This window comes from Panthera tigris, chromosome X, assembly GCF_018350195.1.
Source record: "Panthera tigris isolate Pti1 chromosome X, P.tigris_Pti1_mat1.1, whole genome shotgun sequence".
Lineage (NCBI taxonomy): Eukaryota > Metazoa > Chordata > Mammalia > Carnivora > Felidae > Panthera > Panthera tigris.
This window is the reverse complement of record NC_056677.1, coordinates 108,526,660-108,550,142: the sequence shown is the minus strand read 5'-3', so window position 1 is coordinate 108,550,142 and position 23,483 is coordinate 108,526,660. Positions and strand designations below refer to the sequence as shown.

The 23,483-nt window shown below is 43.2% G+C and overlaps 1 long non-coding RNA gene across 1 annotated transcript; it reads left to right on the top strand.

The window, feature by feature from the left end:
* The first annotated feature begins 12,249 nt into the window (after window positions 1–12,249).
* Window positions 12,250–21,798, top strand: LOC122235247. The gene is made up of 2 exons (XR_006213356.1): window positions 12,250–12,349; window positions 21,648–21,798. It is a non-coding gene; the product is annotated as an uncharacterized LOC122235247 (long non-coding RNA).
* The last annotated feature ends 1,685 nt before the right edge of the window (window positions 21,799–23,483 follow it).

The window sequence follows — 23,483 nt, the reverse complement described above, 5'->3', positions numbered from 1 at the left end:
TATCATTCTGTCTCTCCTACAAAGCTAATATGTTTTTAGTCTGTTGTTAACATCATAAGTTGATTTTTAAAATTTTAATCATTACTCTTATTTTGATTTCTAGAAGTTCTGTGTGGTTCTTTTTCATATTTGTTAGCTATTTTTAATAGTTTCTTGTTGTAGGAAGATATTTTAACATTTGTATTTTGTTTCTTTAAACATATTAAATGGAATTATTTTATAACTTGTATCTGATAATCCCAATATCTAAAGTTTTCATGACTCTATTCCTCTTGCCTGTTTCTCACTCATGGTATCTTGTTTCATTGTGTGTGTGCTTATTTTTGGCTCTTAGCTGCTCACGGTCCTTGGAAAATTATTTGTGGCCTTGGATAAAGATACATTTTTTTTTTTAACAAGATGGATTTATTTCTTCTAAATCATACTAGGCTGCTTATCTTCCTTGCTTGCCGATTAGACTGAGTTGGGATAGCACATAATAGCAGGTATTATGGATGGAGTCAAGGTGCTATTTTGGACAGGGACAAAACAAACATTCTGCTAATGAAGGATCTGACTTTCCTGTAATTCTTCCTTGCATTTTCCAAATGTATTCTTAATTTTATTTTTTTAAGTTTTTTATGTTTATTTAATTTTGAGAGACAGAGACAGCACATGAGTGGGGTAGGGGCAGAGAGGGAGACACAGAATCCGAAACCCCTGCTGTCAGCTGTCAGCACAGAGTCTGACACGGGGCCTGAACTGACAGACCACCAGATCATGACCTGAGCTGAAGTTGAACGCTTAGCCCACTGGGCCACCCAGGCACCCCTGTATTCTTAATTTTAAAAAAAGAAACAAACATACAAAGATTTTCTTATTAGGCTTTGTATACACTCTATAATAGAAACAAATGTTTACATATTGTCTTAGTTCAGGCTGAGTAATATTACACTGTATGGACGTGCCCATCAACCCTCAGATTGTTCTCTGTATTTAAGAGTCTCTTATGGTTTGCTTCCCTCCCTCTTTGTAACTATTTCTTTTCTCCTTCCCTTCCCCCATGGTCTTCTGTTAAGTTTTCTCAAGCTCCACATATGAGTGAAAGACATATGATATCTGTCTTTCTCTGACTGACTTATTTCACTTAGCATAATACCTTCCATTTCCATCCATGTTGTTGCAACTGGCATGATTTCATTCTTTCTCATTGCCAAATAGTATTCCATTGTGTATATAAACCACATCTTCCCTAACAACTGGGTGTGATAGGCAAAGCAACTTTGCATACATATTCTGAGGATAGGTGTTCATTTGTGGTTCACCATTACACTGAGGATGTAACCCTTTGGGACACTAGGTTTCTGGGGGCAAGTACTCCTAACTAGACTCCCTATCTTGGCAGAGCCCTAAGCCTTATAGTCTGTCCTTCTAGCTGGAGAAATCATACACACACACAAGGCAAATCTCAAGTTGGACTTGTTTGGCAAATGCTATTTACCAAAACTTAGCTTCAGTGCTCAGCTTACTTGTTTGGGTTATTGCCTTCACTTAGATTTGGGCCTGATAATTCCTTACTATCTTACCAACTTTTTGATGCTTTTAAGAAGATATATGTATATGTATATGTATATGTATATGTATATGTATATATATATATAATATAATATAATAATATAATATAATTATATATATTATATATATATGTATTTACTTTATCCAGCAGTTTTGTTTTCTAATTGCAGAATACCTAGATAGCTATATAATTGGAAACAAAAATATGTATTTTATTATAAATGAAATTAACAAAGAACTTTCTAAAAAGATAATCCTGGGGCACCTGGGTGGCTCAGTCGGTTGAGCATCCGCCTCTTGATTTTGGCTCAGGTCATGATCTCACTGTTCCTGGGATTGAGCCCCGTGTCGGGCTCTGTGCTGAGTATGGAACCTGCCTGGGCTTCTCTCTCTCCCTCTCTCTCTGCTCCTTTCCCGCTCACACCTGCACGTGCTCTGTCTCTCAAAATAAACATAAAAAAAAGATCATCCTCATTGTTAGCAACCATGTGGTGAAAAGAGTACTCACATAGCAGTGGTAGGACTGTACATGTAAATTAGCTCATTATTTAAGGGCTGTTTAGTAATATGTATCTAGAATCTTTTAAATAAGCTTCACCAAATAATTCCACTTGCAATAATACATAATAGTAAATAAGCAAAGAAGCACACAAAATTGTATATTTGTGGATGTTTATTGAAATGTTATTTATGATAGTAAAAAAAAACCCTTATGGCATATCCATAAAATGAAATATTATGCAGTCATTTATTAGTAAATATATTTTATAGAATATATAATGACATGGGGAAATGTTCTTGATATAAGTGATAAAATGAGACCATCAAATTGTATACAACACTATAATCCTATTATATATGTATATGCATGTGTCCATATACATATAAACATATCAAAACATTAACGGATATATATGAATATATATATACATATATATATAAATTAGCTATATATATAATGGGGATTGTAACTAATTTTTTTCTTTATGAATTTTTGAAATTTATATATTCTTTAGGCTAGCATATATCTTTCATAATCAGAAAAAAGTTCTTTAAAAAGCAGCAAATTAGGATAAACTGTGAATATTTACAGCAGCTCTTTAAATGATTGATACTCTTCTTATACAAAGAACTGACATAAATCTAAGAAAAGCCCTAAGACTCCAGATATAAAGATGTCCTTATGTTGCTGTCAATAGCACTTTGAGTTTTGTGGACCTAAATTCAATGGTCCAACCAATATTGAAGAAAACCCTTTCTGCCTTGTTGAACAAATGGATTTTCTTTTACTGGAGGGGAAACCACCCCGCCTCTTGGAGAGGCAGGAAAGCTATGGGTACATATCTTGAGCTCTGTGCCTTTTATGAGATGTAGATATGAGCTCCTGGTCTGCGTGTGCACACATGCACTTGAGCATACACACATGCACACACATTTTCCTAGCTCTTGCCTTTTCAGCCCCATGAAGGGTTCCTACCACCATACATTTTTTTAGATGTCTTCAGGGAGAATCACATATGTGCTCATGAATAAATACTGTCAGTTTCAACGTGACTTTTGTGTTTTCTTTTTCCTATTCTTCTGCTCCAGCATATATCCTCTGGGTACTCTTGTGTGATCTAAGCATCACTATATTTTCTTTGCAGAGCTGACACTTATGCTATATAATGCTGCATTTGGAAAGTACTGTACCACATCCACCGGATACCAGCTGCCTCCACTGGCTTCCACAATTCACACTGGGGACAGCTGCTACTTTCATGGGGTAATAATTTCTCCTGGTCATACCTTTCCTTAGATACCACCAAAATTAGTGCTGGGTACCACTATCTTGAGCCCAGAGCAACTGTTGACAACTTGGAGCCGTGCAGCAAGGCCACTGTGGACAGTTGTACATGTTGCACACTGCACAAGAGATGACTAAGACCAAGGAGGAGTCTAAAATCCAATCTGTGTTCCCCTGCCATACAGTATGCCTGTGTTGTTGAATCTATCCCAGAGAAAGGGGGTGGCTGCCTATTTCTAATTCACCTGCTCAGAGAGGGCAAGCTTCAGGGCTGCCTAGAGCAGGTGCCATTTTCTAATTCAGACAAAGATACAACATAGATGAGCTGCAACTCTGCCTACAGATGTCAACGTAGGCGCGCCTCAGTGGTCGAGTCTGTCAAGCGTCTGACTCTTGAGTTTGGCTCAGGTCATGATATACATGATATATATATATGAGATATATACATGATATATCTCACAGTTCGTGAGATCGAGCCCCGCATCAGACTCTTGGCCGACAGTGCAAGGCCTGCTTGGGATTCTCTCTCTCTCTCTCTCTCTCTCTGTCTCTCTTGCTCTTCCCCTCCCTCTCTCCCTCTCTCTCTCTCTGTTTCAAAATAAATAAATATTTTAGAAAATGTCAAAGTATATGCTATTTGGTATATTTGGTAGAAAATGTCTCTCTCCTTTCCAGGCTACACTTGAATGTAAGTTCTATCTGCTCTGTTAACCGCTATCACCCCAACACCCAGCACACTATCTGGCACAGAGCAGGTGTTAGATAAATACTTGTTGGCTGGATCCGTGAGTGAATTACTGGAGTCCCAAAGCAGTCATACTTGTGCCCTAATAGCAAACTGTTATTGTAAAATCGCACGTTGCATTTTTATCGACTGCACCTTCCTGCATTCCCATAAGGCTCAGATGTTGAATCCCTGGAGGTAGGCCTAGAGACAAATTCAAGTGACAATCACTGTGCTCTATTCAGAATCGTCCCTCCCCTCTCGTGACTAAAGCTTTCTTACTGGGGCAACTTTGTATACCTGACTCTGTCCCTAGAATAAATTCTCTCCCAAGAGGCTCCTTAGTCCATCGGTACAAATACATTTCTGACGGGTTCACCCCACCAGTTTCCTAGCCATGCCCAGGCATGTGTGAATGCCAGCAACTGACACAGTTTAGGCTCCAGCTAAGACCCTCCCTATCCCCCAACTATGCACACACAGATAACCCCACATAAGGTACTCACAATCGTCCCTAGGTGCATACACGTCCGTTCACACAGATGTACACATTCACACACTAGCTCACAGGTGATCACTCATGTCTGTAGAAAATACGCACTCACGCTGCATTGACAGACGCATGTGCATCGTGCATCCCCAGCACCCCTTTCTAACACACGTCTAATCAGGGCTGGTCCCTTGCCAAGAATCTTGATCCCATTCTTCAAGTCTATCACAGCTCCTGTCCTTTTGACTAACTCACCCGGTCAAAATTCATTTGTGGGCCCGCTAGCAGGGACGACTCTGATCACCTCAGGAATCCACAGAATCCCTACATCTAAGCTCATGCGTCACCCCTCACACCAGGCACAGCCATCCCATCCAAGCATGTCCAGGGATCATTCCGGTCCTCTTCCTTTCTTGTTTGTGCCTCAATTAGCAACTCTTTGGCCGAGTTAGACAGACGCCTCCTAGACATGATGATACATTAAACAAGAGAAAGACAGAAATGCTGTAGAATGCTGGTTCTAAAAAGCCAGATAGCACTGCCCTGGCGTGAGTTAGGGGAGAGGTTCTCAATGAGGTATAATTTCAACTGGGCCTTGTAGGCTCTGGGGGTTTGGACATACAAGGACAGAGGCAGGAAATTCCAGGAGAAGGCAGGAATGCTCACGACTGGAGGTCCAAGGCTAGGACAGAGTGATGTATATGGAAAACAGCAGGAATTCAGGCATCTACGGGGAAGTGACACGAAGGGTCTTGTAGCTCTGTTAGGAAGCTTCCTCTTTACCTTTAGGAAACTCGGAAAGCCCAAAAGGGTCTTAGGCTAAGGAGTCACACAAGCTGCTGTGTGGAAGGTGGATTGAAAGGGGGCATGACTGAAGCCAAAAGCCATTCGGAGGCTGTGCAAGAGCCCAGATTAAACATGGTGGCAGACTGGGCTTGGTGAGAAATGGACAATTGTAAAAGAGATTTAGGACGCAGCCAGTAGCGAGAGATAAGGCTGGAGGGTTAGGCAGAGGGTGGATTGTGGAGTGACAGGGAAGCATGGAAAGGCTTTAAGCCACCAAAATTCTTTAAACAAACCAGATCCCATCAGAAGGGCATGTTACAAAGATCGTTCTGGCTGTGGTGTGGAGGAGCTGGGGTCAAATGGGTGGAGGTGGTTAAGGAGGCTGTTGCAATCATTATGCAACAGGTGTTAGAGGTCTGGTCTAGGGGAGTGGCAGCGGCCATGGATGTGAGCGGGTCTGGGAGGCATATTCCAGCCGGAGCTTGGACAGAATTTGATAGCAAATGTATTATGAAAGGCAAGGGAATACCAGTAGGTCCCACTGTGGGCCTGTGTTTGTTGGTCTTCCATAAGCTTCAAAGGCACAAAAGAAGCAACACATCTTCGTGAACAATGACACTGCAGTCTTACTCATGGCAAGAATGTGGGCTTTGTGATGGGGCCAAAAACATTATTACCAGCACAGAGGACATTTATGGAGTCTACGTTCAGATAGTGCATTTGGCTAGGTCCCCCTCCACTCTTCAGATCGCCTTCACCCAGCCTGCACAGTGAGAACTGATATTTCCAATGCTGGCCTTCTGAGCCCTCAGGCAGGAAAGAGAAACAATGCTGGCAATAGCTTCCTGGAATGGAGTGCTGGCTTGCTGAGTGTCAGAGTCTACACACACTTCCATTTGTTTTCCACACTAAATCCTCTTTCCAAGCTTATGAGACAGAAATTATTATCTTCATCCTCCAGATGAGGAAAATGAGGCTCAGAGACAGCCACAGCTGGGTCACCTAATGACACAGTCGCTTGGTTTCAGTCTGTCTAACTTCAAGTGCATGTGCCTTCAACCATATCAGTGGTTCTCAACCTCAGCTGCACGTTAAAATAACCTAGGGAGTATCTCCTCTCTCTCTCTCTCTCTCTCTCTCTCTCTCTCAAAAAGCTTTATTTACATGTAATTCACACCATACAATTCACCCATTGCATTGACTTTAATCTATCCACAGACATGTGCAACCATCACCACGGTCAATTTTAGAACATTTTCATCATCCCCAAAAGAAATCCCAGACCCAGAAATAAACTCACACCTGTGTGGTCAATTAATCTACGACCAAGGAAGCAAGAATCTACAATGTGGAAAACACGGTCTTTTCAATGAGTGGTGTTGGGAAAACTGGGCAGCCGTATGCAAAAGCATGCAACTAGACCACTTTCTTATACTGTGCACAAAAATAAACTCACGTGAATTAAAGACCTCAATGTGAGACCTGAAGCCGTAAAAGTCCTCAAAGAAAACACAGGCAGCCATCTCTTGGTCATAGGCCTTAGCAACATATTTATGGATATGCCTCCTCAGGGCAAGGGAAACAAAAGTATCGGGACCACACCAAAATAAAAAGCTTTTGCACAGCGAAGAAACCCATCAACAAAATAAAACCACAATCAAGTGAATGGAAGAAGATACTTACAGATGATATACCTGATAAAGGGTTAACATCCAAAATATATGAAGAACTTGTAAAACTCAACACCAAAAACAACCAATTTGATTTAAAAAATGGGCAAAGGATCTGAATAGACATTTTCCCAAAGACATACAGAAGGCCAACAGACCTATGAAAAGACGCAAGGAAATGCAGATCAAAACCATGAGACGTCATCTCACATCTGTCAGGGTGGCTGATATCAAATATACAAAGAATCAGAAGTGTTGGTGAGGATGTGGAGAAAAGGGAACCGCAGTGCAGTGTTGCTGGGAATGCAAATTAGTGCAACGATTGTAAAAAAAAAACAACAACAAAACAGTATGGAGTTTCCTCAAACAAATAAAAACAGAAATTCCACATGATGCAGTAATTCCACTACTGGATATTTACCCAGAGAAAACAAAAACACTAATTGAAAAAGATACATGGTGTCCCTGTGTGGTTCAGTTGGTTGAGCATCCAACTCTTGGTTTCGGCTCAGGTCATGGTTTCACGGTTCATGAGATTGAGCCCTGTGTCAAGTTTTGCACTGGCAGCGCGGAGCCTGTTTGGGATTCTCTGCCTCTCTCTGCCTCTCTCTGCCTCTTTCTCTCTCTCTCTCTCACACAAGAATAAGCAAATAAACTTAAAAAAAGAAAAACATACATGCACCCCTATGTTTACTGCAGCATTATTTATAATAGCCAAGATATGGAAGCAATCCAAGTGCCCATTGTTAGATGAATGCATAAAAAGGTGTGGTATACGTGCATGCATACACACACACACACACACACACACACACGAATATTACTCAGCTGTGAAAAAGAATGAGCTCTTGCTTTTTGCAACAGCATAGATGGACCTAGAGGGTATTGTGCTAAGTGAAATAAGTCAGACAGAGAAAGACAAATGCTGTATGATTTCACTTATATGTGGAATCTAAAAAACCAAATAAGTGAACAAATACACAAAAAACCAAAGAGATTATTAAATACAGAGAGCAAACTGGTAGTTGCCAGAAGGGAGGTGGTTGGCAGGATGGGTGAAACAGGTGAAGGGGATCAAGACGCACAAACTTCCAGTTATAAAATAAATAAGTCAAGGAGATGAAAAGCACAACATAGGGAAGATAGTCAATGATACTGCAACACTTAGGGTGGTGACTACACCTCTGGAGAGCACTGAGTAATGTATAGAATTGTTGAATCACTATGCTGTACTAATATACTAATATAACTAATATTACATTATATGTAATGTAATTACTAATGTAACATTGTATGCCAATTATACTTCAATAATAATTTTTTAAATAAATCCCATACCCATTAGCTATCACCCTGTTATCCCCCCCCATTCCCCGCCCCCAGCCCTACGCAACCACTAATCTACCTGCTGTCTTTATAGATTTTCCTCTTCCTGTCTTTCATATGAAAGGAATCATATAATATTAGGACTTCTGTGACTGGCTCCTTGCACTGAGCAGCACGTTTTCACAGTTCAGCCGAATTGTAGCGTGTGTCTGTCCTTCATTCCATTTTTTATGGCCGAATAATATTTCGTTGTATGAATATAGCAGTTTGTTTACCTCTTCATCCATCGATAGACATCTGGCTGGTTTCCACCTTTTGGCTATTATGAATAATACAGCTATAAACCGTTCATGTACAAGTGTTTGTGTGGATATATGTTTTCACTTCTCATGCCTATGTGTCTAAGAGGGGAATTGCTGGGTCATGCGGTAACTCTGTGTTTGATCATTTAAGGACCTGCTAGACTATTTTACCTGAGGAGTTTTTAGAATACATTAATGCCCTGCCCACTCCACCCATCCCTCACCTTCTGACCAAATGAATCATACTCTCTGGGGTTGGGTCCTGGTTGGTTCCAATAATCCCCTCCCTCAGGAGGTTCCAGTGTGCACCCTGCATTGAGCCCCACTGTGCTACGCCACAATCTCAATGATATTTGATATATGGACTATTTAGGATTATCTGTTTTTGAAGAATTATCAACCACAAGGATTCAACAAGAAGCCAATGCTTCAACATTTATTCATTAGCCAAGCCAACCACCCTAGTGACTCATGATTCTGAGAAATGGTTCGACTAGAACTTTCAATACTTGTAGCTCTGTTTTCTGTCACCAAGGCTGATCATCAGAGCAGGAAGACCGGCAAGCAAATATCGGGCTGGATTTTCAATGTGCGGAGAAAGTATTGCTTCCAATGCTTGTCGCAGTGCCTAGAACGACACCATGAAAAATTCCTTCACTGGGGTCTGGAAAAATTAGGGGTCTTCGAGAGTTCTTAAGAAACTGTAAACCTCCCTGGTAGAAGGGAAGTTGACAGGGAGGGAGAGAGCCAGGGGGAGACAGGACTTCTTTGGGGCAAGAGGCAAAGGGAGGGCAAATTAGCAGGAATGCTTAGTTGTCTTCTCTCGGCCCCTTTCTGCCCTCAGGCTGTTCCTGTTCCCACATTTCTGCAGAGCGAGATACTTTCTGACTGTTCTGACTGCCGGCAGGGGACCCTGGGGCAGGGATGGTGTGTGGGGGTGGAAATGGGTGATGGGGGCCAAGAAAGACATCCTGGATTTCATCATCCACCCAAGGAGAACCCCTCCCTATTTGGCTTAGCTCAGTGCCTAGAGATTTAGAGCTGCAGATTTTCAAAATATCTCCAGGAGCGTGTTCACAGCAAAACACACTGAATCAATTGCTAATTATGAATTCTCTGTCCACTTCATATTGCTTCCAGGCGTTTGCCCTGGTGACCCTTCCTCTCAATTTGTTTCAAAGGAGGAAATGCCACACTTTTGAAAATTTAGCTATTTCTCATTTTCAACATGAGGTTTGTAGTTTAGATATGTGCAAAATGCATTTAAATATGTCGGTTACCATTTTGACCCTTAAAAAACTTTGAGAGGTATTATTATCTCTATTTACAGATGAGTAAACTGAGGCTTAGAGATGGTTAGGTGGTTTACCCAAATACACACTACTAGTTTTAGGCAGAGATGGAACTAGACCTTGGGCCTCCTGATTTCATGCTCTTTCTGTTCTACCCTGCCTAGATGAATATCTAATATGCCTTGAGAAGCATCTATAAATGAAAGAATCAACCCCAAATATCATTTTGTGAGTATTTTTGCCCTCAAATTTCTCCTACCCCTGAACTTTTAATGGGAGTGAAGTGTGAAAAGCATCACTTAAGTGACATTAAGGAACCAGCTGAGCTCTCATAACATGAATTATTATTATCGGATTCATTATTGCTATTTGTTTTTCATATTTGTGAGTATCATTTAGTGCCGTCATTCCCAAAGTCCTTTTTTTTTTAATTTTTAATGTTTCTTTATTTTTGAAAGAGAGAGAGAGACAGAGCATGAGCAGGGGAGGGGCAGAGAGAGAGGGAGACACAGATCTGAAGTAGGCTCCAGGCTCTGAGCTGTCAGCACAGAGCCCAATGTGGGGCTTGAACTCACGAACCACAAGATCATGACCTGAGCGGAAGTCGGATGCTTAACCGACTGAGCCACCTAGGCGCACCTCCTAAAGTTCTTTTTAAGTTTATTTATTTATTTTGAGAGACAGCCAGAGAGTGAGAGAGAGAGAGAGAGAGAGAGAGAGTGTGCACACACGAGCAGGGGAAGGGCAGAAGGAGAGACAGAGAGAGAGAGACAGAGAGACAGAGAGAGAGATTCCCATGCAGGCTCCGTGCTGTCAGCATGGAGCTTGACTCAGGCCTCAATCCCATGAACCGTGAGATCATGACGGGAGCCAAAACCAAGAGTCAGACATGTTTAACCAACTGAGCCACCCAGGTGCTACCCTAAACTTTTTTTTTTAAGGTGTCAAATTCTTTTGGAAGTGTAAACGCAATGGACTCTCTATCTAGATAAATGCACAGACATACATATATACATATATGGAAAATTTTGATACAGGCCAGAGGATTCTTGAAGCCCATCTTTGGAATGCAGGTTATGAACCCATGTAGGAAAGAGGAACAGAGAAAGAAAAACCACCTTCTGTATTCCCTCCAGAGCAGAAAGCGACCATCACTTCTCACCTCGATTACTGCAATAGACTCCCAACCAGTCTCCTTGCCTCCATCCACACACCCCCCGCCCCCACGTCCATGGTCTATTCTCGACACAGCTGCTCTTCCGGTTCTTGCAAAATAGAAGCCAGAGCTCGCCACTCTTCTCCAAACTCTCCAATGACTATTCAGAATGAACTAAAATCCAGAGACTTATTGTTGACCTACAAAGCCCTAAGGGTCCTGGCTTCCTATGAGTTGCTGCCCTATTCCCCCCTGCCTCTCCTTGCTCTGTTCCAACATGGTAGCCTTGTTCTTTCTCACTTCTGCCTCATGGCTTTTATGCTTGCTCTTCCCTCTGGTGGAAATGCCTGCCTCCCATATAAGCATGGCTTAGCCCTGCACTTACTTCAATAAAGGAAGCAAAATACCTTCTTATCAGTGAGGCCTATCCTGCTCGCCCTACTTAAGTTGTAACCACCTGCCACCTGCTCATTTCCCCGGCTCCACACTCACACTATCTCCTTCCCTGCTTTATTTTTCTCCCTAGTGCTTAAAACCAAGTGATACCCTATACAATTCACTTGTTTCGTTTTGTTTCAGATAACTGGGTTCCCAGTGCCCAGAACCATGGCCGCACTTAAGAAATCCCAGGTCAGTGTATGTTGGATGAGTAGCTGAAAAGGCCCTATGTGATCGGGCCTCGCCTACCTCTTCAGTCTTCACTTCTCTGCTCCCCCTTCATGCACCACAGACTGCATTTCTGTCATCAGTTGCTTAGCATTTATTTCCCTTTCGCTTGCCTGGGTTCTTAACTACACCGTAAACTCCATGGCGTGGGGCTCTCACTAGCCAAAGTATCTTCCACGTCCAGCACAGTGCCTGGCACCATAGTTGGGGCCCCATAAATGCTTTTTTGAATGAATGAAAGTGTTTGTGGGAGTTCAGAAGGTTCTAAGAGGAAGATCACATGTAGTTGGATGAATTGATAAGAAATGCCTCGTGAAGAGGTGCCATCTAAGTGAACCCTTTAAAAAGGTGGAGGGTGAGAGGTGACAGTGCCCTTAGGCTCTGAGGATAACAGAGTGGGAAGAGTTAAGTGGGGAGAACTCTACTTCTCTTTCCTTCCTTTTGCCTCCCTTCCTGAGCAATTCAGTCCCCATGCCATTAAAACGGATGGAGCGAGGTGTGTCGAGGCGGCTTAGAGTGAGGAGGCAGAGCCAGAGAACGGCAAGAAGACTGTTCCTGCGGAGCCCCAGCATCCGTGCAGTCAGACGCCAAGCAGAGGTAGAGTGTCAGTCTGTCTGAGCAGGGTGGGCGGGGTCCAGGCAGGGGAAGGATGCGGCGTGAGGCCCAGACGGAGGGCGTCCATCCGTGAGCTGGGCACCTGCCATGGGATGCTGGACGCAAATGGGTGCCAAGGAAATCTATGAAGGGGGAAAACCCAGTGTCAGGGCCAAAGCAGGGTAAGAACGGGCATCCACATGAGGGAAGGCTTGGCGTGGGGTGTCGGAGCCCAAACGGTGAGGACGTCATCCATTCCTGGTGTGGGGTGTTGGCATCCATGCAGGGTGAGGAAGGGGTCCACAAGATAGCAAGACAAAGGGGTAAGGAGTGACTTCATGGTGGAAAAGCCTTGGCAGAAACACCTTCACCAAGTGATCAAGGTGAACATGACCAATAAGAGGAGACATTGAAATCATGTGTCCCCTTGTGCGGTAACTGTGACCCAAATGCATAAATGGAAGCTAATTATGAGGAAACATTAGACAAACTCAGATGGGGGGACATCCACACAACTGGCCTGTAATATTCAAGTGTATCAGGTTTTCAGATTTACTGAACTTGGAAAATGATTGTGACAAATATGATAGACAAGAGGTTCATAGCTTTAATGTATTCAGATCTCATACAAATAGAGAACACAAACTTAAAACTTAATTGCCTTAAAAGGCAATTGCTTTGTATCATTTGAGGAACTTCGTTTCTCCAACCTATCGGGCTGGCAAAGGTTCCTTCATGGAACCTGTGCTCTCCCTTCAGTGTACTCTTTCCTTCACTACTGGTAGTAAGGAAATCTTTGTATGTCTTTCTTTGTATTTAATATCTGTCTCCCACACTGACTGTAAGCTCAAAGGCAGTGATTTTGTGTGTGTGTGTGTGTGTGTGTGTGTGTGTGTGTTGTACATTCCTGTGTTCTTGGTATTTAGTAGAGTGCTTTGTGTATAGTTCTCAGACAGTAAATATTGGTTGCTGGAATCAATGCTGAGACAGAGAAAGAGAGAGAGAGAGAAAGGGAGGAAGGGAGAGGAAGAGGGACAAGAGAGAGGGGAGCCATCTTATAAGTTAGAGAAAGAAGCCCCTTGCAGATTAAATACCATGCGCCAGCCACAAGGCAGCCCAAAAGCCAAGGGGGATAACAGTCCCATTGGCCCATCTGCTTTTGAGTCGGGCCCTGAGACAAAGGTAGGTCTAGCTGTTGTGTAGAACTGGGGAAGACTGGAAGCCCGTGGCAGAAACCTTCACAGTGCTGGCACCCAGGGCGTGGAGAAACTGTCAGTCTGCCAACAGGAGATCCAGCCTGAGAAGTTGGCAGCCTCAAAGCCTCACCCGGAACTGACACACATCCGGAAGGGTCCACCACAGACGTTGTCTTTGCCCTGCAGCCTCTGGCAGGGATCCAGGGTCACTGTGCTGTAGTGCTCCAGGGCCCAGATGCGAAGGGAGCGATTGCCCAACAGAGTGTCCGCTGGAACTTCCCGCAGGGCTCAGCTCTCACATAGGTCACCTTTCTGATCTCATCTTCAGACAGCGGATCTGGCCCTGAGCTTTTTCTAAGTAGTCAGGGATGGAGAAGGGGAAGCCTTCCAGGCAGAGAGAGAGAGAAGTTTAGGTAAAGGCATAAAAAATAACACACGTTGGGATTCTATAAGTAGTTTGAGATGACTGAAGCTTTGGGGAGGAGGTATAGAAATCAAAAGATGAGGTTCAGAGGGCAAAAGGCCACCTCTTGAATGCCTCGCTAAGGAAACAACAGCAGAGTTTCGTGCTGTGGCATCTTCACTCTGAATGTCAGGGGGAGAATGGTTCAGAGTGAGAGACAAACCACGCAAGAGGCTATTATAATAGTCCAGACAAAGCATAATAAAGGCTGAAACTAGGGTGAAGGTATTGAGTCCAAAGAGAGAAAGGGTCAAGTAAGAGAAGCAGAACTTGTGGATTTGCTGTAAGGAGTGTCAGAGGGGGCCAAATTGAGGCTGGTGGTACCTTCACTGAGGTGGGCAATACAAGCTGTGAGTGAGGTTTGGTCGGACATGTCAATCTGAGGGTGCCTGTAAATTATCCTAGTAGAGGTGTCCAGTCAGTGATTGGAAACACAGGTCTGAAGCTCAGAAAACAAGCTGGGGCAGGAGATATAGATTTGGTAATCATTAATGTAAAACTGGAACAGTGATAATAAATGGGATTAGCCACAGAGGGTGTAGCACAAGGACAAAGTCAAGGAGAGAGCCTGGTCTGAGGAAGAGGAGAGAGTCAAGGCGACTGTGAGGAGTGGTCACTGAAGTTGGAGAAAACAGCAGCGATTACATCTCTTAAGTCAAGAGAGCAGATTTTTCAGAACTGGGAGTGGTCAATAGTGTCAAAAGGCACTGTGAATTCAAGAGGGGTGAAGGCTAAAAAAAATCAATTGAATGCAGTAATTAGGAGGCTATTGGCAATCTTTCTTGGGTTGTTCCAGGGCAGGTATGAGGGCAGAAGACTGCTTGTGAAGGACATGTCTATGTCTTAAGATATTCCCTCATAACTATGTAAAACCTTCAGAGTTCCGTGGGCAAATAAATCTTTATTTCAAAAATATACTTTCAGTTTTATTTTTTTAAGTTTATTTATTTTTGAGAGAGAGAGAGAGAGAGAGAGCATATCAGCCAGGGATGGACAAAGAGAGAGGGAGACACAGAATCTGAAGCAGGCTCGAGGCTCTGAGCTGTCAGTACAGAGCCCAACACAGGGCTCAAACTCACAAACCATGAGATCATGACCTGTGCCCAAGTCAGACACTTAACCGACTGAGCCACCCAGGTGCCCCATACATTCAGTTTTAAAAATAAGTGTACAAATGTGTTCCCAGTGGGAAAAAGGATGGTCCTGTCTGGGTCACCGAAGGTCAACTTTCTCATGGCAGCATGAGGGGTGGCCTAGAACCTTAGAGGTCATGGCTTGATGTTTGGCTCTGATTCATGAAGGTGTTATGGTCCATTGGGAGCACTGTCTGTGGATGACTGTGTCAGCGTATGGACGGACATTGTAGAGAATTGGCCCACCATGCGTGATGACAATATGGTCTTTGGTAAGTTCAAATTGGGACACCGGGGGAAAAATATTGGTCAAAGCCAGAGTAATGGTGACAAGTATCACCATAATCAGTGAGAGCCACCATGAGATCAGAAACTGAAAGAACCAGAAACAAGTAGAGAAGAATGTCTAGGGTAGGAAGTTCAGAACAAAGGCTGTAAATAATTTAGAGAGTTAGAGGCCTATTTCGGATGGTGCTACCTATGTGGTGTGACCTGTCAGTCTCTATGGCCTGAAGGAGCTGTATAGTCCTGCCCAGTGAAGCTGAGAAGAAGAGCCTCTTCAGAGCTCCTGGCCTAGGCGGAATCTCGGAATGAATGTTCAGCCTCATGTCTGAGGAAACATGACTGGACATGATAGTGACAGTTGAGTTTTTGGTCTATCTAGAGTCTAGGGCTATTCTAAGTAAAAGGTGTCATTTCCGAAGGAGGCTTTGCTTCAGGCCAAAGGCCAAAACCTGTTCACAACTTGACCTCATGATTCTGTTAGTGTTATGAGTTAAACTGTGTTTCCCATAAAGATATATTGAAGTCCTACCCCCGGTATCTCAGAATGTGGCCCTATTTGGAAATAGGGTTGTTGCTCATGTAATCAACTTAAGATGAGGTCATAGGAGTAGGGTAGGCCCTTAGTCCAATATGACTAGTGTCCTTTTAACAGGAGAAGAGCCTGCCATGAGATGACAGAGGCAGAGTTCAGATGATGCAGCTTTATTTCAAGGACACCAAGGATTGGTGGCCACCACCAGAAGCTAGGAAGAGTCAAAGAAGGATTCTACCCAGAGACTCAGGGGAGGATAAGCCACGCTGACACATTGATTTCAGGTTGCTGGCCTCCAGAACTAAGAGAGAATCAATTTCCGTTGTTTTATGCCACACAGTTTGTGGTAATTTGTCAGGGCAGCCCTCAGAAACAAATACAGTTAGCAAGTGTGAAAGAATCCCATTGCTCCAGGGACAAGCTTCCAGTCAAGACAATAAACCCTCATAAGAGGGGTTGCTCTAAAGATCCCATTCAGACCCACACCTCTGACTACTTGATAGAAGAACTGACAAGCTGTGAAACAAGATGAAAGTCTGGGTGCCATTCCAAGAATTTTAGATGGTCTTTGCCCTTAGAGAGACTGAAGCTACCTCATCATTCCTAAAGGTTGAACTGAAAATCAAAATTTGTGTCCTTGTGGTAGGTAGTTTTTCACAAATCAAATCCAGACTTTTGGTCGAGGTAGTATCCTCGGAGAGATAATAAATAGCAACAACCACAAAATATGTAAAGGGGAAGTAAATTTTTGGGAGGGGTGAATGGCCTTTTCACTTGCCTTTCTTTTTACATTAATAGACTTAGATTAATGTAAGTTAATTAATTAATGTAAATTAATTAATTTACATTAATAGATTGATACTTTTAGGTTTATAGAAAAAGTGAACAGAAAGTAGAGTTCCCATGTACTCACTCTCTCCACTACCCCCCCCCCCGCTTTCCCTATTATTAACGGCTTATGTTAGTATGTTGCATTTGTTACCAATGATGAACCAAGAGCACTATATTATTCACCGAAGTCTACAGTTTATATTAGGGCTCACTATGTGTTGCGCAATCTTATAGGTTTTAAGAAATGGGTAATGTCATATGTCCACCATTATGGTATCATAAGAAATAATTTCACTGCCCTAAAAATCCCCTGTGCTCCACCTATTTATGCCTCTCCCCCCCAGAACCCTGGCAACAAATGCCATTTTTATTGTTTCTGTAGTCTTTCCTTTTCCAGAAAATCATATGGCTGGAGTCATACAGTATGTAGCCTTTCCAAATTGGCTTCTTTCATGAAGCAATGTGTTTAAGTTTCCTCCACGCCTTTTTGTAGCTCAATCGCTCATTTCTAATTTGTGCTGAATAATACTCTATTGTTTGAATGTGCCACAGTGTGTTTATCCATTCACCTATCAAAGGATATCTTGGTTACTTCTCAGTTTGGATAGTTATAAATAAAGCTGCTGTAAACATTTGTGTGTAGGCTTTTGTGTGGATGGAGCTTTTCGACTCGTCGAGGTAAATACCATGGCGTGTAATTGCTGGACAGTATGGTAAAAGTATGTTTTGTTTGAGAAGAAAAATACAGACTATCTTCCAAAGTGGCTTGTACAATTCTGCATTCCTATCAGCAGTGAGTGAGAGTTCCTGTTGCTCCACATCCTCACCAGCATTTGGTGCTGTCAGTGTTTTGAATATTAGCCACTGTAATAGGTGCGTAGGGGTATCTCATTATTGTTTTAGGAAATCAACTTTTCAGGAAAACATAATTTAAGATTAAAGCTAGAGGGGCGCCTGAGTGGCTCAGTTGGTTAAGCATCCAACTCTTGATTTTGGTTCAGGTCATGATCTCAGGGTTGTGAGATCGAGCCCCAAGTTGGGCTCTGTGCTGGGCATGGGGAGCCGGCTTGTGATAATCTGTCTCTCTCTGCCCCTCTCCCTCGCTCTCTGTCTCTCTCTCTCTCGAGACTAAATCTAGAAATTGACACCTCTAAGATTCTAGAACTTTTTAAATTATTTATTGATTTATTTTCAAGAAAGAGAGAGAAATAGAGAGCCAGTGGGGTAGGGGCAGAGAGAGAGGGTGACAGACTCCCAAGCACGCTCCACACAGAGCCCAACGTGGGCTCAAACCCACAAACCGGGAGATCATGACCTGAGCCGAAATCAAGAGTCAGTCGCTCAACTGACTGAACCTCCCAGGCGCCCGAACACCTCTAAGATTCTAAAGGAGATTTCTACGGTCTGAGTCATTCTTACATAAATATGTGAAACTTTCAGCATTCCATGGGTAAATGCAGCTTTATTTCAAATATAAACCTTCAGTTTGAGACTAAGTACAGTCATATGCTCCCAGTGGGAACAGGATGGTTCCTGAAATGTTGTGGAGCCTGTGGGTATTTCAGAGGTCAGGTGATTACTCTGACACATCTTTGCTAACTCTGGGACTAGCACTTACCTTGAGCCACCCACTCCGCAGATCCTCCCACAACTCCAAGATGGAATTCTCTCCGGTCTCCTCTTTGCCTGTCTTTGTTTAGTAAAATCTGTCTCCATCTCTCTCTTTTTATCAAAGGACACAAAGGTCTTGTGTGTCCTTTCTCTCACTCCGTGACCCCCTACTCCCATACCATACTTCACTTACTTCCCCTCATCTGAACCTTGAAAACATGATGGTGGATGAAATAACCTAGACACAAAAGGCCCCATAATATGTGATGCCGTTTATATGAAATATCTAGCATGGGCGAATTTACAGAGATGGAAAGTAGATTAGAGGTTAACAGGGCTGACGTGAGGGGCCAACAGGATGTTATTGTTTAATGGGTACAGAGGTTCTGTTTGGGGTCACTTAAGGTATGCTTTTTGTTGTTTTTTAACTTATTGGATAGAAGTTTTATGTTTACCCTTCTAAATTATAAAAGAAAATCAGGTGAGTGGAAATCTTCTGAATTAAAAAAAGAATTACATTGCTCTTTGTGTGTGGCCCTTATTTCACCCTGTAAGAGCACACATGGCCTTTTATCAGGGTCTGCTGGGCCTTGAGGTCTGATTCTTTCTTTGCAATTTCTCTTTTATATGTACACATAAGTTATTGTCAAGTTAGCTAACACACAGCGTGTACAGTGTGTTCTTGGTTTTGGGGGTAGATTCCCATGGTTCATCGCTTACATACAACACCCAGTGCTCATCCCAGCAAGTGCTCTCCTCAATGCCCATCACCCATTTCACCCCTCCCCCACTCCCCCATCAACCCTCAGTCTGCTCTCTACAAGAAACATATGTAAAGAACAACGCTCTTGTCTGTTGTCTGGGTCCTTCACCATGAACTAGATGGAAGTGTTTTCTGGAAACCCACAGACGTTTCCATCCTTGACTGCCTCACTGATACCTGAGGATGGATCTGAGTGAGCCTTGTGGTAAGTCGTAGTGAGTGAGCTGGGCCCACTTTCTAGTTTTCAAGGATGCTAGGGCTCCAAAAATTCTGCCTGACTATAATGTTTTCTGGTCCCAAATTAGTAATTGGAACATGTTTCTCTATAGGTGTCCCCACAGGGGATATTGTATCACCATGGAGAAGACTGACAATTCATTCCCTGATATGAGACTTTGAATCTTTGGAAATATTTCCTACATTGTTAAATGAGATTGAGGATAGTTTTTCAGGTCTTGTTCACATGGGTTCCTAGGGAGTCAAGGAAAGGCTGTCCCCTTGGTTAGTAAAAGCCCAGGGCAGAAGCAGTTAGGTTTTCCTCTGTGGACGTAGATTTTGTTCTTTTTGTTTTTAAAGTTTATTTATTAATTTTTTTTAAGACAGAGAGTGAGAGAGCATGGGATTGTGAGTGGGGGGTGGCGGAGTGAGAGAGGGATGGAGAGAATCCCAAGCAGTCTCCACACTCAGCGTGCAGCCCAATGCAGGGCTCAATCTCACGAACTGTGAGATCACGGCCTGAGCCAAAATCAAGAGTTGGACGCTTATCCGACTGAACCGCCCAGGTGCCCCCAGATTTTGTTCTTAATACCACTCAGTTGGGGATTAGATGAAGTTTCTAAGGGTGCTTCCGGTTCTGACAGCCCATGCTTTTCTTAAAAGTGAGCCTATCTGCTGCCCACCTTCACTCACACATCAAAGACTTAATGCATGGTCTACAGCCTGCACATTATCTACAGCCCCTGACATTATCCATCTTCCTTCTCCTTCTCCAAACTCGCTCTTATTTTGGCAACCTCATGGCATTGGCCTAGTTTCTTCTCTCTTCATACTTTCAAATTCTGAAATCTTATCCTTCCAAGGGCTTCTGTTAATTGCTTCCATGACGAAGACTTTCGAATCTGTAGCTGAAGTCCAGCCCTCTCTCCCGGGCTGTAGATGCTTGTCACTTACTTCCTGATACACATGTTCATATAGGTATCCCAAAGGTGCCTCAAACTCAACATGCTTCAAACGGACCTCACCATCTTCCTTTTGTGCCCCCCCCCAACCTCTTCTTTTTGTGTGTGCTCTACTCGATGAATGGTTCTATTTTCTTCCACCCAATTTTATTTGAAATCTCAGCATTATCTTTCACTCACATCTTCCATTCCACAATCAATAGTAAATTTCAGGAGATTCCCTCTCTCCATTGCCCGTGTACGTGTTTCCTTCTCTGCACCCCCACGATTCCTGCTTGATTCAGGCTCATGTTACCATTTGCTTTGACTATTACAATAGCCTCACTGTATTTCTGCTTCCTCTATTCCAAATTCCATATTTTTGCTGCTCTAGTCTTCAGATCCCATCCCTCCTCTGCTCAAAAGTTGCAACACTATTGCTGTAGTGGCATTCAGAATACATTACTGCTCTGCACAAAAGCCTTTAGTTATTCCCCTTTGGCCAGCAAATTAAACACAGACTCTTTGCTCCAACTGATCTAAAGCCTTCCCCAAAGTATCCCATCTTTCCATGACAGCCTCACCTTCCACTGCTCCCCAACTTGGACCTTAAGCGACAAACAAAACAACTGATTCTGCTCGTTTCAGTCTCCATGCCTTTGCCCTTACTCTTCTCTCTATCCAAAATTCCTTTCGTACAACACATCTACCCCAACAAAATTCGTCCCATGTTTTAAACCCATTTCAATCATCTACTTGTCCATCGAGTTTTTCCTGATCCCTTCACCATATGCGTCCTTTGCTCCTTTAGACTCCTTGGGTCTCTGTTTGTATAGAAAGTATTGTATTTGTGGTTGAGACCATGACTTATTGCATGATATCAGGCATCCTCTCATTCCTTAACAGTAAAACTGCAGTTTTAAGCTGGGCACATGGCCATCTGAAATAAAGGCTACATTTCCTAGCGTCCCTCGCAGATAGATTTGGCCCATTTGGTCAATGAGATACAGGCAAAAGTGACCATGAAACTTCTGGGAGGTGTCGTTAAAGGTAAAAAGATTAAAGGGCATGCCATTCTTCTTTTCTTCTCTTTCTTACTGCTCAGAGCAGGAAATGGTGGCTGGAGCTCTGTCATCTTGGACCATAAGATAACTCTGAGAAGTTGAGGATAGTTTGTCTTTGTGACAAGAAGGAACTTGGACTCCGGCTGCTAGGATTTTGGTTACCATCTCTATGATGATGACTTTCCATTCGGTATAACTAGCCCAGACATCTGCCTTGCATGCCAGTCTTTTATTTCTTGCTTCCTGATTTACATTTCCATCCACAGCCCCTGTCTCCATGAAACACCATGCCCCAGTCCTGGACTGATGACCTCGGGATTTATTGAACAAGAAAGAGAGATAAGTTTCTGTTATTTGAGGATTTTTCTCTTGCTCACAACTAAATTTAATCCCAATAAATACAGTTATTCAGCCTTTCTCTGTCTCGTCTTAAAGATAAGGCCTTCCTACATCTCTGTTGGATTTTCAGAAATGTAGTTTTCAATGTGTGGTATAAAGTGCACTGAGCCCAAAGGGTTCTCATGCAAGCCTGGCAGAGGACAATTCTACTTGGATGGACTCCTCTAAACAGAGATTGGAACAAACGTGTGCTTACTTCCATATGGCTTCCAGTTTCAAACGCAAAAGGCCATTTCTGAGGTCTGCGAAGAGCAGTGCTTTTTGATCATAACTTGGGAGTATGTTAAGGTGGAGCATTTCATTTCACTCATTTCCATTCATGTATTAGTCTCAGGGACAGACACTAGAGTGTAACAGTAAAGAATGTGGACTCTGCAGCCTTATTATTTGAGTTTAAATGCCAGCTCTATAACATCCCAGCCACCGGACCTTAGGCAAGCTATTTAACTTCTGAATGCTTCAATTTCCTCACCTCTCAAATAGTGGTAATAACAGGGAGCACCTTATGAGATTGTTGCGAGGAATAATTGAATCAATATACGCACAGCACACACATGAGCACATAGAACGGTGTCTGCAGCATGTAAGTGCTTGTCATTAGCAAATGTTATGATTATAAACTTTAGTACCTAGTAGGGGTATAACGGTGAACAAAACACACACTTCCCCTGTCCTCAAGGATCATACGGTCCAGTATGGAAGACAGACATTACACCGTATTTAAATAATTTTTAATTGAGAGTTGTGGTTATTGCTACAGAGGGTCTTATGAGCATTTAGGAGGGAAATCTACTGTGGTCCAGCTAATCAGGCAAGACATCCCTGCCGCAGCAGTGACATTTAAGCAGTGGCATGGAGAATGGGTGAACTGGCCTGGGAAGAGAACTAAGAGAAAGAGGAGGAGTGTGGGAGGACCCAGGATGCTGCGGTGGTCTCTGGTAGATCTAGAGTGCTCAGCCTGGACAACATTCCTAGCGGGAATCGAGGCGGCCTACAGGGAAAGTGTAGGAAAGAACACTGCATGTGTTCCACAACTGAGAGAGAACGGTCTGGAGGGCCAGGGGAAACAGTACTGGTCGCTTGCGATTTGGAAACGAATCCTCTAATCCTTGAGGGAAACTGCAAGGCAGAGGGGCACAGGCCGAGGGCCGGGGGAGAGGTGACTGTGGGGTGCTACGTTCTGTCAAGGTAGATTAAAGCATCCAAGATGAGGTTCTGCAAGGAAAAGTCAAGGCAGGGAATAGTACAAAAGTGGCCAAAAGGCCTTTGCAGCCGAAGTTTAAAAGAAGGTCCTCGAACACTTGAGAAATCATATTTACTGTACATATGTGAAGGGTTGAGTCAAGAGACCTCAAATGCTCGAATGTATTCCTGGCATGCACAACCTTAAATTAGAGGGGCTAAATAAAGCTGTGGCCTGCCCTTTCTGAAAGTTTGCCAACCACTGATATAGATCATGTGGGACATGGGGCCTCATCTGGGCTGATCTTAGGACAGTATGTTGGAACTTGCTTTCTTGCCGAAATGTCTGACATCAGCCTTGATTTTTAGTCATGTATCTCTTTCTCCAAGACATAGAGTCCTGGGGGCCTTGGAGTGGGGGCGGGGGCAAGCTTATTCCCCGGTAAGCTAAAGAGTTCCTTGTCTGTCTAGAGGAGGAATGATTGATTTCTGGCCCCAAGCAGCCTGCCCTAAGTTGTTTT